The 18,737-nt window shown below is 38.9% G+C and overlaps 1 pseudogene; it reads left to right on the forward strand.

Annotated features, from left to right (window-relative positions):
• LOC140692795 (anoctamin-6-like) overlaps window positions 1-18,737 on the forward strand; it is a 363,584-nt pseudogene that overhangs the window by 328,236 nt on the left and 16,611 nt on the right.

Consider the following 18,737-nt stretch of genomic DNA (forward strand, 5'->3'; position numbering starts at 1 on the left):
TACCAGCAGTGTAAGAGGGTACCCTTCCCTCTACAGCCTCTCTAGCATTTATCATTCATGAACTTCTGAGCGATGGCCATTCTGACTAGTGTGAGCTGATTCTTCATTGTAGTTTTGATTTGAATTCCTCGGTTTATTAGTGATATCGAGCATTTTTTCCTGTGCCTATTGGTCAATTGTGTCTTCATTGGAGAAATGCTTGTTTAGGTCTTCTGCCTATTTTAGGATTGAGCTGTTTGTTTTTTTGTTATTAAGTTGTATGAGCTGTTTATATATTCTGAAATTTAAGCCTTTGTTTGTCGTATAATTTGCAAATATTTTCTCCCATTCGTAGGTTGTTGTTTGCTTTTGTTTTACTTATGGTTGTCTTTGTTGTGAAGAAATTTATGAGTTTAATTACGTCCCTTTTGTTTATTTTTTTCTCTTATTTCCATTGCCTTGGTAGATTACCCTAGGAGAATGTTGCTAAGATTTATGTCAGATAATGTTTTGCCTATGTTTTCTTTTAGGAGATTTATCATGTCTTGTCCATCTGCATCTTTAAGCCTGTACTCTACATCTGTGCTTCAGTTTTGAATTTTGAGCTTCTTAGAGAAAACCTACTCTTAGCTCATACGTCAGATTCAACATGTCTAAAGCTGATTTCATAATCTTCCTTCTTGCAGCGTCTCCACTTATTCAGTGGGATAATCATTCTTCTGGTCTTAAATACCCAAAGGCTTGGAGTGGTCTTTGATTTATCTTTTTCTCACCACCCTCCATATTTTGTCAGCTTCTTGAACTGTATGTTTTTGGTTTCAAGTGTCTATTCTGATTGCTGATACTCTGATGAAGAGCTTTCATCCCTGATACGTTATTGTTTCCTTCTGCTGAATTCTTGGATATTCTCTCCCCCCATTTCAGTCAACCTACAGTTTTGGCTCTCCAACATCTAGAGTCAAGTCAAAGAGTTAACACAACCAGATCTCAGTCAGGTAGTCTCGACCCATCATCATTTTGTACTTAGCTTATGTGTTCCAATTATTATGTAACTTAGCCTCCTATGGTAACATGTGCCTTATTAAAAACCAGGAGTCACCAGCCTTTTCCTATCCAGTCCTCAGTTAAAACAGATTACAATTGCCCTGAGAACTAGTTGGAGCCCCATCCCCTTCATAGAGTCTTCCCTATTTACTCCAAATACTTCTAGCTCCTCTTTGTATTCCTGCACTGTTTATGATCAGTAGCCTGTAATCCTGGCTTTGAGTACTGACTTGGTACCATCCCTGGGTGGTTTCCAATGTTTTTCCTCACTTAGCTGGTAACTGGAGAAGACTACCTTGTTCAGCCTCCTTTATACCCCTCACCCTGCTTAGCATCGGACAAAACATGCATCCAGGCAGTGCTTACCTACTTTATTTATTCGCAGGGTGGTGGTGTGGATTATAGCTAATAACTATTAATTCAGTGTTGCAATTAAAAAAGAAAGGCAAGAAAATCCATAAAACTTTATCTCCATGTTCAGTTTAGCGCTTTACCTCAATAGTTTTCTTAAGTCTGTATTTACATTCACATAGTGTTCAGTGCTTGTACAGTTTCCTGAGGCAAGCAGGTGAATTGTCATTATGTTTGACTTTCACGTTACATTTCATATTGGATATATTTGTGCAATGACAAAACCTTCTTTTATAAGTAAACAGCCGGAAGCCCAGAGAGACTAAGAGCCTAACCCAGGGTCACCTGGTTAGTGTTTGGCACAGGCCAGGACCACAGTTCACATCATCCAGCTGATCGTCTTCCAGTGCCTTTTCATTCCAGTGCTGGGAAATGTAGCCCCATCAGCCAAACGGCCAAGTCACATTGCTGCCCCTTTACCTGCCAGTGATGGCAGTGCTTCAAAAAGTGGCAAAGGAAAGGTCAGAAATAGGAGTGATAAAACACATTTAAGTGCTGGAAATGGATCCTCAACCTCCTCCTCCCTACTTGAGTGCCTCACAAGTGTCCCACTCTGACAGTGCTGATCATTGTTTATAACATAGCCTTAAAATCAGACATCTTTTATAAGACATGCTTTTATCTTGGTCCCTTTCCTGCTAGTAGTCACCATCATGGGCAGAAAGTGCTTGGTTATGTTCTGTTTGTCACATAGGTGGGAGGGAAAGTGGGAAAGGGAGTGGGTTGTACTGAAGCCGAGCATTTTACAGCTCTGTTGTTCTAGGACCAGAGCAGTTCCACTCTTGCTTTCATCACCTCTCCACCTCCGAGTCCCAGCCACCCATTCCTGCCTGCTTCCCCACATGCCACGTCCTGGGGAAGGACAGAGTGGTGGGCAATGCCCCCTCCGCCCTCTGCTCTGGGAGGTGTAGGAGTCTGCATTAACTTTTGAGCTGTTTTAGTAATTGGGCTTTTCCAGCTTTTCTAGACATCTCCTTTCCATCTCTGAGAAATTGGATTTGTAACTTAACCATACATGGACTATACTAATGTATTCAGTGACATTAGTGTGATGTTGCCTCTAAGGTGTTCTGTGACTGGATAGGAGGTTTTTATTTCACAGGATGCTTCACATCCAATTCTAAAGGCCTAGAGGCTGCAGGTGTAATCCACGTCCTTACATGTCTGTAAGGTAGACATGAACATTATTTGATAATATGACCATATGTTCATAGATTACGGTTAGTCCTCCGGCTCTGTATCAAATGAAAGTTTAAATTCCAAACACTTGAAGAAATTTTGTGGACCATGTCTTTTTGCCTGTAACCAGTTGCAAAAACTGAAATCACAACTCTACCACAAGCCACAGTGTTTCCCAGTAGAGAAAGCCCTCTAATTTTACAACCTCTAAGTAGTGCAGTGGTTGTTTGTGTGAGATGAGGGATGCCAGAGTATTTTTTGGGACACTAGAGTGGCATGACAAGTATTCTGGGACTGGTTACAGTTGAATCTCTACTTCCTATATCCTGGATTGATTACAGAGGCAATGTTAGTGCAGTAACCATCTTGTGTATGCAAGTGTAGGTAGGAAGACAAGAGAGAAAATAGAAGGGATATAAAGTAATGGAGGGACTTCATAGCAGTACAAATAGTGACTTTGACACCACCAGCTGATGACGTGAACTTGGCAAGAATTTGTGAGAATTGGTGGGTGTCATTGCAAGCAGGAGAGTCCTGCAGCTCTTGGGGTGAACAGGCAAAGGGGAGAGCAGATATGGTGGCTATCCGGGGGCTATTTTTGTCCTGAATGTGAAAATGTCCAGTCCCCTGTTCAATTTTGCAGCCACAACTTCACATGACTCAGGGCATTATTTCCACCAGAATACCATAAAAATATAAACAACCTCTGTTTCCCAAAGTGTTTGTTCTCGATCTGAGATGACTGTCCTGTGCTGGTAGGTAAGTGGGCGATGGGGCCTATTACATCACCCCCTTTCACTAGAAGTCTACCTCGCTGCTTTTCAACCTACTCCTAGAGGTGCTGTCATTCTGTTACACCTAGGCCTGTAAGACCGTCTTGCCTGAATCCTCACGTGAAGAGGGATGGTTATGTGCAGTTTTAAAAAATTGCTTGGGTCATGTGGTCCTTTGTTCCTTCCATTGGAAATCACTATTCCAGAGCAAATAGTATGCATCTATACAAACTATATTGTTTGTAAGATGTCTTTAGAGGTTTTGCAGTAGGTTTAAATATTTGCTTGGTGATGGCATCTTGATTGATTGAAGGAGGCAACCCTCACTAGGGGCATTGTGTGCTTTCTGTCTGAGAGTTCCTTTACTGGCAGCAGAGTGTTCGTAGGCAGCGTTAGAAAGTTACCTGATCTGAGAAGCCGAATTTGCCCACAGCTGGGAATTGGCGGAAGAGTCTGTTATGGAAGGAAAGCTTTAGGATTATCTGGTAGCAGAGTTCTGGGATCCAAACCCTGGGAAACCTCAGCTTTTGTAGAGTATGTTCTGTAACAATAGGCTATAGGATAATTTTTACACTTGTTATGGGATGTAGAGTTGGGGAAAGACTTATAAATGAAAGAACTTTAAAAGAGAATCTTCGAATATTTTAAAGAAGACAGTTCTCAGAATGAGAGCTTTTCTAGAAAAGACTAGTTCTTCACTTCACAGGGGAAGCAGGGAGCAGGTGTAACTGCACTTACGGTAACTTAAAAGGTAAACCTTACCCTCCCACTTAGCTGTTTCCTGGTGTAAGTTCATCTCGCACATCTGTAGTTATAGACCTGATGTGTCATTTTCTGGTACTCCATTCTGCTTCTTAGTGAGAGACTGACACAAAGCCACATAGCAATTGAAAAATTGCGCAAACGACTTTATTGTTAAAAATGTAGACCTGTGGCTGGGTGCTTCATTTGCAAGTGTCTTTCAGTACATAGAACACTGAAAAGAATGCAGTGTTATTTCTTTTTTTATTCCTTTAAGCCTTTGAAAAGAAGGTTTTCTTTGCAGAGTGTCTGGAGTACATCAGAACAAGCAGAAACTAAAAATAGCTTTAAGAAAGCTCCAGTATAGACGTTGCTTATAGTATGGTATCTGTCTTAAAGTTAATTCTTTAAAGCAGGAAGCTGTAACTCTCAATTTCTTAAGCAAATATAAACATTCTTGACACTTAATGACATTCTTTGTGGGGTGAAGCTGATTTTGCTTCCATTCTGAGCGTTGAAAGTCCTTCTATGATACTCCTACCAGTCCTCAATATTTTATTTTCCCTCTGTTGTGAACTTGTTATTAAACTTGAAGCAGATATAAATATCATTAACTTGCTACATATGTAGATGTTCAGTGTTACATAGTCAGAAAGTTTGTGTACATCACACGTATCTACATAATTCCCCCCTTTCCAACTGTGTTCCTGATAGGATGGTGGGAAATGGCAGTATGGGGATATGTCTTTCAGTACACAGTGTTTCCCCTCTTCCCTCTACCAGATCTGGATTTTCTTTCATCTTTCGGCTTCTAGACTTACTAGCTCTTTTTCTTAAGCTAGGTATGTCTCATCCCCCTGTGCACACAAACATGCGTACACACACACACACACACACATATATTCTGCCGTAAGGAGTAGCGTGCAGCATCCCATTCTCCCACTCCTTCTCTGGATCCACCCACTGGAGGCAGTGTCTTGCACGAATTCATTTGTAAGTTCCTTTATAAAATTCGAGTGGTTGGGAAATAGGACTGATATCCACACCTAGTAGGCATGCCCTCAAGGACAACTTCTATGGTTAATGCCAGGTTATCTTAATGTTTGAGTATCTGGGTTTCATGTCTTCCTCTACCACCTGTGTGACCCATGATTCCCACATTTCTGCCTCCCTCTAGAATTTTTCTCTCCAACTCTGAACTCTTACAATGTTCTGCTGATTTGACATCTTCACTTGGAACTCTGATATCTTAAAATCAACATGTGTAAAAACTGAGCTCTTTGTCGTCCAACCCCCCAAACTGGTCCTTTCTGCAACATCCCCCATTCAGTTAGTGGAAACTTAATCCTTCCAGCTGCTTGGGTCAAAAAACTTGGAGTTATTCTGATTTTCACTGACATACCACATGAATTCTGTCAATAGATCTGGTTTAACACTGCCTTTAAAACAGATCCAGAACCCAGCCACTTCTCACCATGGCTCCTGCCTCCACTGCTGCTTCCCTGCCCTGAGCCACTGTCCTCTCCTCCTGCACAGCCCTTCTCAGAGGCTTCCCTCCTTTCATCTCTGACCCGTTTTGACTATTCTCACCCGGCAGTCAAGTGAGCCTTGAAAACCTAAGTTAGATTGTGTCGTCATTCTGCAGTGCCTCCCAATTTCACTCCGGGTAAAAGCCACAGTCCTTGCAACGTCCTCCAAGGCCATACAGGATCTGCACTGACCCTTCTCCGCAGCTCCAGCAGTGCCCCCATTCTGGAACATGCGAGGTGCACGCTGGCCTCGGTGATGGTTATTCCGTCTACCTGGGACTTCTCACCTCCTAGTCTTATTTCTAACCTCAGTCCTCAGTGTGGCCTGCTCTGGTATTTAATACAACATCACCATAATCCCATACCCTAAACTCTCTTTACCTTGCCCTTTTTTTATTTTTTCCATGGTTCCTCTTTCTTAACATGCCACTTCCTCTGCCTCTCTTTCGTGTGAATTGTCATCTCCACCCCCCACCCCAGCTAGACTCCAACCCAGCTCCGTGAGGACAGGAATTTTGTTTTGTTTATTGATCTATTCCAAGTGCCTAGATTAGTCCTGGGTACATAGTAGCCTGTCAAAAATTATTTGCTAAATAATTTAAAATATTATAAAATGAGTCATCCTTTCAGGAACGGGTGAGGAAAGGAAGCTGCATGAAAGAATGGTGCAGTAAATAATGATATTTGCCTGTTGTTCTTTGTGTGATATATATATATGTGTTTTAGTCTTAATTTGGTATCCAGTTTCTTAATTTAATAGCTGTATTAAGGTGTAATTTACAGGCCATAAAATTCACAAATTATAATTGCACAAATCAGCCATTTTAGATATTTCTAGAGTTGTGCAACTGTGTCCTCACAAAGTCCCCTTTTTTCCATCCATATGCAGTTCGCCCCCCCCTCAGTGGCACCCTGATTTTATTTGTTTTTGTTTTTTTGGCAATCACATCTCAAAAGAATAATTTACACAGCAGTACTAATAGAGCTTTGGCTTTTAGAAATGACACACTTAAATATGAATTCAGCTGTCATTGCTGAATGTAGGTAGCAGTATCAGACATCGGTGAGAAGAATGGACTTGAGTGTCAGACTGGCTGCAGTCTTACCCAGCTCCACCAGTTACCAAGTTACCCAAATTATTTTCTGCCTCAAGTTCTTTATCTATTATATGGGGGTAATAATAGCAGCTTATAGAGTTGTTGTGAGGATTAAGCAAATAGTGAAACAAAATTTAGTATAGTGGCCAGCTTATGTAATTACGTAAGAAATAGCCTTGCAGGTAGAGAGCAAAATTCAAATCAGTTTCTAAAGTATGTGTAAAATATGATCCAGTTCCTGCCTGGTTTGTAAACACGTATGCCTACTGCAGAATGTAAAAGCAGGCTAATTTCCAACAGAAAAGATCATTTCTTAGCATTTCTTTCAAAGATATATGCAAAATCATTTTTACTAAATTTCGGGTGCCCACCTCTGAAAGAGCTTTGACACCAGGGAGGTAATTATCTACTTTTTTGTTAAAATCATGCTGACCATCACAAAGTGTTCTGAATTATATTTTAGCCTTTATGTTGGGAAATACTGTGAGACTTCTTCTAAATTAATGGGGGGGCATTCACTGTAGCTCTTGTAGCTGTTTTGTTGTTTTCTTTTATGTACAGATGCACAAAGCAGGTTCATCAGAAGCCTCTCAATTCCAAAGATAATAACAGTGAAAAATATTGTACAGTGACAGTGAATCCTTGGCATATGAAGAAAGATTGTAAAGCCCTGAATGAATTAAGAAGGTATTGTTACATTAACATACATGTAACCATGGCTCTCTTACCTTTATTTTTCACTTTATAATGAAGATACTCCCCACCCGTCAAGGTTGCTTTGTTTGATATAGGGAATATCTAAAGCCTTTTCTGCAAGTTTTTAAAATAAGTAACAGAAGGTAATTTATCAGAAGTGTGAATGGTGTAATCTGCTCTGTCTAGTATAGTAGCCACTAGCCACATGTGGCTATTTTGAATTGAGATGTTCTATAAGTGGAAAATATATAATAGATTTTTAAGACTTCATACAACAAAACTAATGTAAAATATTTATTAATAAGTTTTAAAAGTGTCAATCACACTTTTGAAATGATAGTATATTGGATATTTTGGGATAAATATAATTATTACTGAAATTAATTTCACTTGTTCCTTTTTATTTTCTAAATGGTATTACTGGAAAATTGTGACTTACACTATGTTTCTATTGACAATTCTGGCTTCTAACTTATTGCAAATAATATGAAAAGAAAACTTTGATGAAAAATTTTGTAATTGAATAGTTGATTTACATCATAATATTTTCAGGTGTGCAATACAGAGGCTCAACATTTTTATAGATTATATTCCATTTAAAGTCACCATAAAATAATGGCTATATTTCCCTGTGCTGTATGATACAGCCCTGTAAGCTATCCAATTTATACATAGTAATTTTTACCTCTCAATACCCTACACCTTCCCTGCCTCCCCTCTCCTCCTTCTCCCCATTGGTAACCACCAGTCTGTTCTATGTACCTGTGAGTCTATTTCTGTTTTATTATAGTAATTAATTTGTTCAATTTTTTATATATACATATAAGTTAATACATAGAATATTTGTTTTTCTTCCTCTGACTTATTTCACTATGCATAATAACCTGTAGGTCCATCCATGATATTGCAAATGGCATTATTTTGTTTTTTATGGCTGATCAGTATTCCATTGTGTGTGTGTGTTCATGTGTGTATATCTGTGTGTATATACATGCATATATGTATGTATATATATATATATATATATATATATATATATAATATACCACAACTTCTTTATCCAGTCATCTGTCAGTGAACACTTGGGTTGTTTCAGTGTTTTGGCTATTGTAAATAGTGCTGCTGTGAACATTGGGGTGCATGTGTCTTTTTGAATTATATTTTTCTCCAGAAATATACGCATGAATGGGATTGCTGGATCACACGGAAGTCTATTTTCAGTTTTTTATGGAAACTCTATACTGTCCTCCAAAGTGGCTGTGCAATTTACATTCCCACCAACCGAGTAGGAGGGTTCCTTTCTCTCTTAAAAGGTCAAAAATTCTCTAAATTTATATACTTTCCTTACAGTTTAGGACACAATTTGGCAAAAGCCAGAAAGAATTTGATAGGAGTAAATACAGTATTTTTTTTAAATGTCCATGCATTACGGATAGATATGTTATTGATGAGTTGGTTCCCTACATTTGTAGATGCAGAAGTTTTTATACCTTCATAGACATTTCAGTCTAGCAGAGAGAAAAATTTCTTTGCATTTTGCTGAACTTGTCCGGGTGGCTTTATCGAATATGGTCCAGGCCTCCAGAGGTGAATACACATCCAAACCTGAAACATTTGAATGTCTGCAAGATTTTAAGAGTCCAGAATGTCAGATCTGGACTATAAATCTGGTAAATGACATCAGTGAGTGGACTCAAGAAAACTCCATTTGAGTGCAAAACCTTTCATAAGCCAAAAAAGGCATTGAAATTGTGGCAAAGCCAGAGACTTGTGTGTGACACATATGGCCACAAACCCATGGGGACAACCACAGGCGTCCTGGAGTGCCAAGGGAATTCCATGTGAGGAGTCCAGCACTCACAGGAATCCAATAAGTCCCTGCCAGCCAGAGCAACTTCATTGCTACCGTGCTGTTTTGAGCAAATGTCTTTTCAACAGGTTCAAATTGGTTTGTATTTTTTTTTTACATTTTTTATTAATTCATACTCATTTTACAGTGTTGTGTCAAATTCCAGTGTTCAGCACAATTTTTCAGTCATTCATGGACATATACACACTCATTGTCATATTTTTTTCTCTGTGATTTATCATAACATTTTGTGTATATTTCCCTGTGCTATACAGTGTAATCTTGTTTATCTATTCTACAATTTTGAAATCCCAGTCTATCCCTTCCCACCCTCTACCCCCCTGGTAACCACAAGTCTCTATTCTCTGTCCATGAGTCTATTTCTGTCCTGTATTTATGCTTTGTTTTTGTTTGTTTGTTTTTTTTAGATTCCACATATGAGTGATCTCATATGGTATTTTTCTTTCTCTTTCTGGCTTACTTCACTTAGAATGACATTCTCTAGGATCATCCATGTTGCTGCAAATGGCATTATGTTGTCGGTTTTTATGGCTGAGTAGTATTCCATTGTATAAATATACCACATCTTCTTTATCCAGTCACCTGTTGATGGACATTTAGGTTGTTTCCATGTTTTGGCTATTGTAAATAGTGCTGCTATGAACATTGGGGTGCAGGTGGCACCCTGAAGTAGATTTCCTTCTGGGTACAAGCCCAGGAGTGGGATTCCTGGGTCATATGGTAAGTCTATTCCTAGTCTTTTGAGGAATCTCCACACTGTTTTCCATAGTGGCTGCACCAAACTGCATTCCCACCAGCAGTGTAGGAGGGTTCCCCTTTCTCCACAGCCTGTCCAGCATTTGTCATTTTTGGATTTTTGAATGACGGCCATTCTGACTGGTGTGAGGTGATACCTCATTGTAGTTTTGATTTGCATTTCTCTGATAATTAGTGATAGTGAACATTTTTTCATGTGCTTTTTGATCATTTCTATGTCTTCCTTGGAGAGTTTCTTATTTAGGTCCTCTGCCCATTTTTGGATTGGGTTGTTTATTTTTTACTTATTGAGTCATATGAGCTGCTTATATATTTTGGAGATCAAGCTTTTGTCGGTTTCACTTGCAAAAATTTTCTCCCATTCCATAGGTTTTCTTCTTGATTTATTTCTGGTTTCCTTTGCTCTGCAGAAGCTTGTAAGTTTCATTAGGTCCCATTTGTTTATTCTTGCTTTTATTTCTTCTAGGAGAAAATTTTTGAAATGTATGTCAGATAATGTTTTGCCTATGTTTTCCGCTAGGAGGTTCTTGCCCTTCTTATTTCAGGGAATGGCACTATAATTTAGACACTGCCAAAGCCATAAAAGAGACAGAAGGATGTGAGGAGAAGGCTTGGAGGGTGCACCGTTCAGTGCTTTTAAATTGTGACAGTTACTTGTGCTTTTTTTACTTTTTTTTAATGGAGGTAATGGGGCTTGAACCCAGGACCTTGTACATGCTTAGCACGTGCTCTACCACTGGCCGGCATCTTTGACTTCTTCCTGCCCTTCCATCACACCTGTGGCCAATCCGTCCACCTGCTGAAATGTTTTCTTCTCTCTCCTCCTGAGAGGGCCTCAGCAGGCCTCCACATGAACCTGCCAATAGTCCTCCCTGCCTCTATCTTGTCTCTTTCTAGATCACTTTGCATGTCTCCTCTACCTTGGAGGCACACAGAGTCCTTTGAGATGTGCACCTGTGATCTCTCCACCTGGTTGCTCATCTGCCTCCCGCACCCTGTGCTCGCTTGTAGACTATTTGCAGTTCCTGGAAGGGACCTGGCTCTCTTTGGCCTCCCTCCTTTGCATGCGCAGCTCCCCAGGGAGAAATGGCCTTAACATTATACGTTCACCTGATCAATTCTAGGGCATCTCAGAGCTCACCACAGTGGTTCCCTTCTCTGGGAGAGCCTTGGCTACAGTTCCGGCTCTCTGCCCTGAGCACCCTCTGCTGACTGTTATCCAAGCCCTCTTAACACGCCTCCTCAGCCATCACTTCACTATGAGTCCTGTGCACCTAGGAGCTCCCGGAAGCAGGGACTGTGTCTTTTTCCTCTTTATTCTCAGAGCATTGTACAGACTCAGGTACAATGGTGGAGGGCACAGTGGTTATTCTGCAATTTCTCTAGAGTTGGGGCCTAGGGGTAACAGTCTGGTGGGAAGAAGGGCTTAGGGGATTTCCCCTGAAGCTACATTTTCAATTACCATTTCATGTTGTTTTTGTCTGCTATTTAAAGTTACGATTCTTAAAACAGAATGACGATTTCTAAAAATTACTTTACCGATGATTGAGGAAAATGGCAGTTTTCCATATTTAAGAATATTATTTAAAGTTTGTGTGACTGGGGTGGTGGAAAATAGAAATGCAGGGGCTACTAAAGCATTCTCATCCCCTTCCCCACCCTCAGGTCCTTTGGACAGAAGAGACAGAGGGATGTGAGGAGAAGGCTTGGAGGGTGCACCGTTCAGTGCTTTTAAATTGTGACAGTTACTTGTGCTTTTTTTTACTTTTTTTTTAATGGAGGTAATGGGGCTTGAACCCAGGACCTTGTACATGCTTAGCACGTGCTCTACCACTGAGCTATACCCACCCTTCCCCCCGATATTTGTGTTTTTAGTGGGCATAATATGCTGGTAGCAGGTACTTTAGCATCAGACACAGTCACCTGCCTCTGACCATCACGTTAATACCTTTCCCCTGAGCTAGAGAGCTAGTCTGTTTCCAAAAGTTCAATAAATTATCTACATTTTCTTTTTTCTTAAACAAAAGGTATTAACTCATTTTTTTTAGTATCGCCTATAAATATAATGTGATTTTATTAACCATTTACCAAAGTGTTAAGTGTAATAAATATTAAGTACAGATTTCTGAAGCATCAGTCATCACTGAAGATCCACATTCTGCTGTTCTCTCTCGATGTTAGTCACCTTACTATTGGAGTTCTGAAAGCAGCGCCAGGCAGAACTTGAGTACAAATGGGACACGGTTGAGCAGGAAGAACAAGTCCGACCAGAATAGGAGGCGCGGTGTCCCCACGTGGAGATAGATGAGATTACCCAGGAAGAGCGGGTGCTGTTTAGATGCACTTGAGTCTGTTTACTTCTGGACTTGTCAGCCTTGGCTGCATGTTGGAATCACCAGGGGACCTTAAAAAATGTTGGTGCCTGGATTCCATCACTGCAAACTCTGATGGTACTTAGTGGCCTGGGGTGCATTCTGGCATAGGGAAGTTTTTAAAGCTCCTCTGGTTATTCTAATGTGCAGCCAAGGTGAAGGAGCACTGCCTGGATTGGTGGACACAGAAGAGAAGTGAGGCCCTTCCTTCATAATAACAGTAAAAAGGGGGAAAAGAAAAAGACTGGTATAAGTGTATAAGAGGCACTGATTTGTATCCTTTCATAACACCAAAAAAATGCAAAATATAAATTAGCTACAATGACATAGTTGTAGAAGGAAAGACAAATTGGTTTTTATAGTTGACTCCAATTTTTTCACATGCGGCCTCGTTTTCATCGTAGACTAAGTGCCCCTTTGTCTTGAACTAAGTCCCAGTCACTGCTACCCCTTCCTGTTGGGATGTGCACAAAGAAGAATGGCTCTCATCCTAAAGTCAGAGAAAGGGTAGAAGAAGCAGGGAAACATTTGTTGAGGTGCCATCATTGTTTGAGCAGTGTTTGAGCTAGTCATGTTACATAATTGGAAATGTAAATTTATTGCTGCCACTCCTGCTGCAAAATTAAAAAAATAAAACTGTATATCTTTGTATCAACATTCTAGAGCTATGAAAAGATGATTTTTGAGTCATTTGTATTATTGCTTCTTTCCATCAGCTGAGATAATTTAGAGCTGTTTGTTCTCGCAGTCAGCAGCAGCAGGACAGAAGGTTATGAGCATGAATAACACTTGGAAAAAATGCTTTTATTAGGAGCATCTGAAAATGTCTCCAAATATAGATTTAATAAATGAATCACAGATCTACATAATGTTGGCATTGAAAAGATATGGAGAAAGCAGGTCAAAATCCTCTTTTATAAATGGAAAAAAATGAGGTTCAGCTACCAATAGAAAGTGACATTTGTCTTTTACAATGTAATAAGCTTCTAATAATCCCCATTATGAATAGCTCCCATTGTTTACAACTGAAGATGGGGGTAAAAGCATATGTTGGTGAAAGACTGTACATTCAGAGATGAAAGCTGAATCTTAGACAAAATTAGATGTTCATAATGCTTTTGAGTCCTGAAAAACAAAAAACTTATCATATTGGCAGCATACAAAAAATACTGAAGAAAAGTTTTTTGGTCATTTAAACTACCAAGTTTAAATTTAAAATTGCCAGCTAATTAGTTTAAATTTTCATTGGAACATGCTTGTTGAAAAATTGAAGATGAAGACTCATTTAACTTTATAGTTCTTCCTTATTTAAAAAATTGCCTTTTTTTTTTTTTAGTTTTGTATTTGAAGTATTTTACTTTACTTGTGAAAGCATGCTCCATTGTTTAGAGAGGCCAGCGTTGTGGTAGTGAGATCTTGGGAATGAAGTTGCCTAAATTCATATTTGAACACAGCAGCTTGCTTCCTGAGTGATCTTGGACAACTTAACTTCTCTGTGCCATTGTTTCCTATAAAATAAGAATAAGAGAGTTGCTTCTTCATGACAGTGGTAAGGACGGGTCGAAGTAATGTACAGAATCTACTTGGAAGGCTTCCTGGCATAGAGGAAGGGCCATGTACTTAGTTACAGCTATTATTATACTATATCTGGTTTTATAATCCAGTTAAATCTTGAGTCTAACTGATTTCATCTGTTAAAAAATTCTAAATATAAACTCTAAAATGGAAACTCTTAAACTTCATAGTTGTAGCTAATTAACACATAAAGCTCAACCAAGAAACACACAGTGGAGACCATTTAGCTGCAGACACCTGTGATACTTTCTGTCCTGCACAGACTCTAAGCTGTCACTACCTTCACTTCTGAAATCAAAGGCAAGCTAAGGAATAGAGCTTTACAGCTTGGCCTCGTCAGGTGCTCAGACCATGGCAGGGACAGTTTACTGTTCACATGTGCATTTTCAAAAAATAGTATTAAAACGAACACTGTACATATTTTGTTGTGTGTTTGACATCGTTAACAGAAAAGAAAAGGAAAAAGAAAAACAGGAAAAAAACCCATGCATTTACAAACAAGGAGGCAATGTCTGAAAATTATTATTATTCTTTTTATGTTTAGGATTTAGTGACCAGTAAGGAGAAATAGCATTTTATTGGTGTAATCCCTTGATTGACTAAATTTGTTTTTTTAATAAGGAAGAAGAGCGTGTTCCATTTACCACCTGGGGAAAGTGTATACATATAACCCTTTGTGCAAGTGCTCTTTTTCTTGGTAAGAACCTACCACAGACTTTTAAAATCTAATGTGAAATGCTGAGAAAACTGAAAGTCAAGTTGGGAACTATGTAGTCTCATAGAGAAAACTTTTTCCAGAGAAAATCTGAGCCAACGCAGGGCGCCACTCTGGAGGTTCCACAGTCTCTTCTGCTCACAGTGCTTCCCCCAATTCTTTTCACCTCATTTGTTCAAATCAGATCAGTGGTTTAGGATTCTCCAGGGTCTGATTAAGAGACCAGATGGAGGCATTAAGATTTCTAAAATTTTCCAAGTGTAACAACCTAGGTAAAATGTCTAAGAATAGCCTAACAAAAGAATAGTAGGAACTATCAAAAAATAAAAGTAAACTACTGAAAGATATAAAAGATGCTTTAATCACATGATTCTAGATTAAAAGATCATATCTCCAAAATATCAGAAGTTATAAAATTCATTTGGGTTTATTGTGAATAAAACAATATTAGCAATATAATAATTAATAAGATAATGAGAGTTTTACTAGTTCAAGAATAGCCAGATTAGAAAGTAGGGCAGGAAGTCCAGATATGGGCTCTGATATCAATAATAATTTACTATAAGAGATGGAAGCCATTACAAATCAGGGAGATAAATAAAGGTTATTCAGTGAATTGAACACTTGTTAGCTACTTGGGGGGAAAAGAAAAGATTGAAATCATACAGTGAACCATATATTATGATAAATTCCAGAAACATTTAAAAAGTAACACAATTAGAAAAAAAACTAGAAATAAATATGGATGAGTATACAACCTCTAGATGAACAGTAAGTTTCAGAGGAAATTATACAAAGATTTTCATGCATCATAAGCATCCTAATTTTAAACAAAACACCAGAGGTTGTTATTTGTTTACAAATCAGACAAGGGGCTAATTCCTTCAATACATAGAGAGTTCAGATCACTTCAAATGTAACATCAAAATATCTCAGGAGCGTAGAAGGCAGAGAAGATGAACACACATTCACAAAGGAAAAAATAGATGTCACACTTCAATGGTAATTCACTCAGTGCACATCAAAATGAAATAGTTTTCCACCTCTCAAGTGACACAGCTCTGTTTATGAGGATGAAATGTCAGTGATCACCAATCCCATGCCTAGGTTACTGGATAATTTTTGTGAAGTATGGTTGATTTACAATGCTGTGTTAATTTCTGGTGTACTCCTCAAGCCTTCTTAGAAAGCAGTCTGACAGTTGATATCAAGAGTCAAAAATATTCATATGTTTTAATCCACTAATTCAGCTTTGAAAAACTTTTAATCAGGAATTATTTCAAAATGACAGGGAAAAGTCATTATGGATGCAAGTCACAGACATATATAAAATCTCAGCCAAAATATTCTTCCAACTATTCACAAAGTAGAATAGTATGCAGCCATGAAAAAGTGTGTCCATGAAAATATTTTATGACATGTCAAAGTGTTATGCTTATGATAGATTTGAGAATAAAATTAATATATAAAATGATTTGTAATATACAAACAATGCACCGTTCTGAAGAAATTATGTCTATAGATCAAAGCATTATTCTTATTTTTTTTTTATTCATTTTCAGATTTGGAGTCTTTTGATTGTAGGTGACAAAATCAATCTCCAATGTGTTTAAACAACAACCAAAAAATGGGGATGCATGGGATTTATTGGTTCCTGTAAATGAAAACCTCAGGTCTGAGGTCTGGCTTCAGTCAAGGAGAGATACCCTAGCCCAGATGATGTCAAGGGCTGCTTTTGTCCTGTCTTCATTCTGTGTCCAAAGATGTCTCAGCATGTTGCTTCTAGGCACGCAGCATCCCAGATCATACATCCAAACCAAGACAGGTCTCTTTTGGCAGCTTCCTCTCTTAATAGAGGAAGCTTATGGTTCACATGGGCACCAGTAAGTATCTCCTCACATAATAGTGGCTCTTCCTGGGTTATTTGCCAATTCTCCAATCATGTGCGAGGCCAATACTATGAGGGGTATTATTTGTCTTAAACCAACTGAGATCTACTTCTGGTGCTTCAGAAAGAGTGGGTCAATCGAGGTTAAATCACAGGACTATAAACAAAATAGAGGTTACTTATCCTATAGCAAGTTCTGGGTCCTCTTCTAAGACTGGGGACAGATCCAGGACAGCAATTCTGTCCACTACTGAGTACTTTCAAATTTTCTTTAATGAGCAAATGTTAAATTTATGATCAGAAAATGTGATAAATAAGAAGAAACTTGAGGAAGGAGAATGGAAAGCTTTCCTGTTTCTTAAGAAATAGTGAACCCATTAAGTGCTTGGAAGAAAAATGGAAATGTGTCAAGTTTGTAAAAGTTCTGAAATGAATTAGAATTGATTTTACAGACCATGTAGGAGACAGTGCTATACAGTTAGTGTGTCTTTGGGCTCTTTGAGAATTTCAGTACTTTCACTGAATAGTTGCTTGATTTGGGGCAAATTGCATCATCTCCACGTGGCTCTATTTCCTCATCTGTAAAAGATATAATATTACCTTCCCCACAGGGTGATTGTGAGGATTTTGAAAAATACATGTGTGCTGAAGCAATAGTAAGCATTTAAGGATTCTTAACTATTATGTTTACTTCATATATAATTAAAAAATTATTATGCAGACTTTTAAAAATGCATACTATTTAAATGGCCTTTATGTGCTGTACAAGAGAGGAAGGCTTAATATACCTTCTATAATACATTTTTCTCAGCCTTAACTAATTTTCACATTTAATCACACACACACCAAAAAGTTATTCCTTTCACAAGCATGAAGATTTAACTGTGAAGAAAAGGATGATGAAAGAGAGTAGAGGAGAAAATAAAATGCTTTCTCTACAAACTGATGGCTTAAAAACTAATAAAAACACCTTTTTAAGACTTTGGTCACCATATTCGTAGCTAATACTTACGCAGAGTTTTTCACATGCCTGCGGTTAATGTTCCAAATTTTTTCACAATTAGTAAATAATTGATTCATCACAATAGTCCTATGAATTGCTATTGTTATTCCCCCATTATATGGGTGAGGAGATTGAAGCCACAAGAGGTTAAGAAATTTGCACAAGGCCCCACAGCTAGCATCAGAGCTGGGATCCAGGTGCAGGAGTGTGGCTCCAGGAGGGGCTTGTAAACACTCCCTCTGCTCTCCCCTGCAGGTGCAAACCAGCCGCCCGCTGCTGTAAATAACATGATGTGGTTCACTTAGTCCTGAAATTCACATTCTTTGTAGCTTTCTCTCTGGGGCTGCCATCAGGAGCAGTCAGGGACACTGAGTACATGCTTCTGGACTATGACCAAGAAGGTAGATGGAAGGAAAACAGTTTAAAAATGGGATCTTTAATGCGCATTCTTCAGTGGCCAGAAAAAAACCTGCCTAGTGAGGAACTGAAACCCTATTAGCCACGTGCAAATTATGCTTCAGACACCCCCGCTGCCCTTGGGTCCACACAGTCAGAACTACAGTGGATCAGGGACATGAATCTTGTGCAAATGCAGGGAGTAGGAATACCTGCCATTTTAAGATCTCAAGGAGTGTGAAAAGCATGTGAAGCTTTCATCAGCAGAGACCTGCTGTCACTTCTACTGTTTCCCTCAGGGCATGTCCACAGCTTCACTGGTTCTATTCAGAATGAAGACGACAGCTAGCACCTGCTGAACCCTGAATCAGTGATAGGTTCCCCCTTGAAAGGAAGCATATCCCCTTCATGGGTTACAACTAGTTCATAACATAAGTAATTCTACAGATGTAGAAGGGATACTTTCATTTGTTCTGCTATCACAGACTTCCCTCCAAAAGAACATGCCACCAGTTGCCCCATTTTGACCCATTAAAATATACTTAATAGGCTTTCTTCTTTAGTGCAGTTTTAGGTTTACAGAAAAATTCACAGAAAGTGGAGTTCCCATATATTCCCTATGCCCTGCACACAGCTGCTCCTGCTGCCAGCGTGTTACATTAGTGGATGCACTCATTCTTTTTGACATCTTTCATTCCTCCTCCACTAAAATT

This window comes from Vicugna pacos, unplaced genomic scaffold (assembly GCF_048564905.1).
Source record: "Vicugna pacos unplaced genomic scaffold, VicPac4 scaffold_17, whole genome shotgun sequence".
Classification (NCBI taxonomy): Eukaryota; Metazoa; Chordata; class Mammalia; order Artiodactyla; family Camelidae; genus Vicugna; species Vicugna pacos.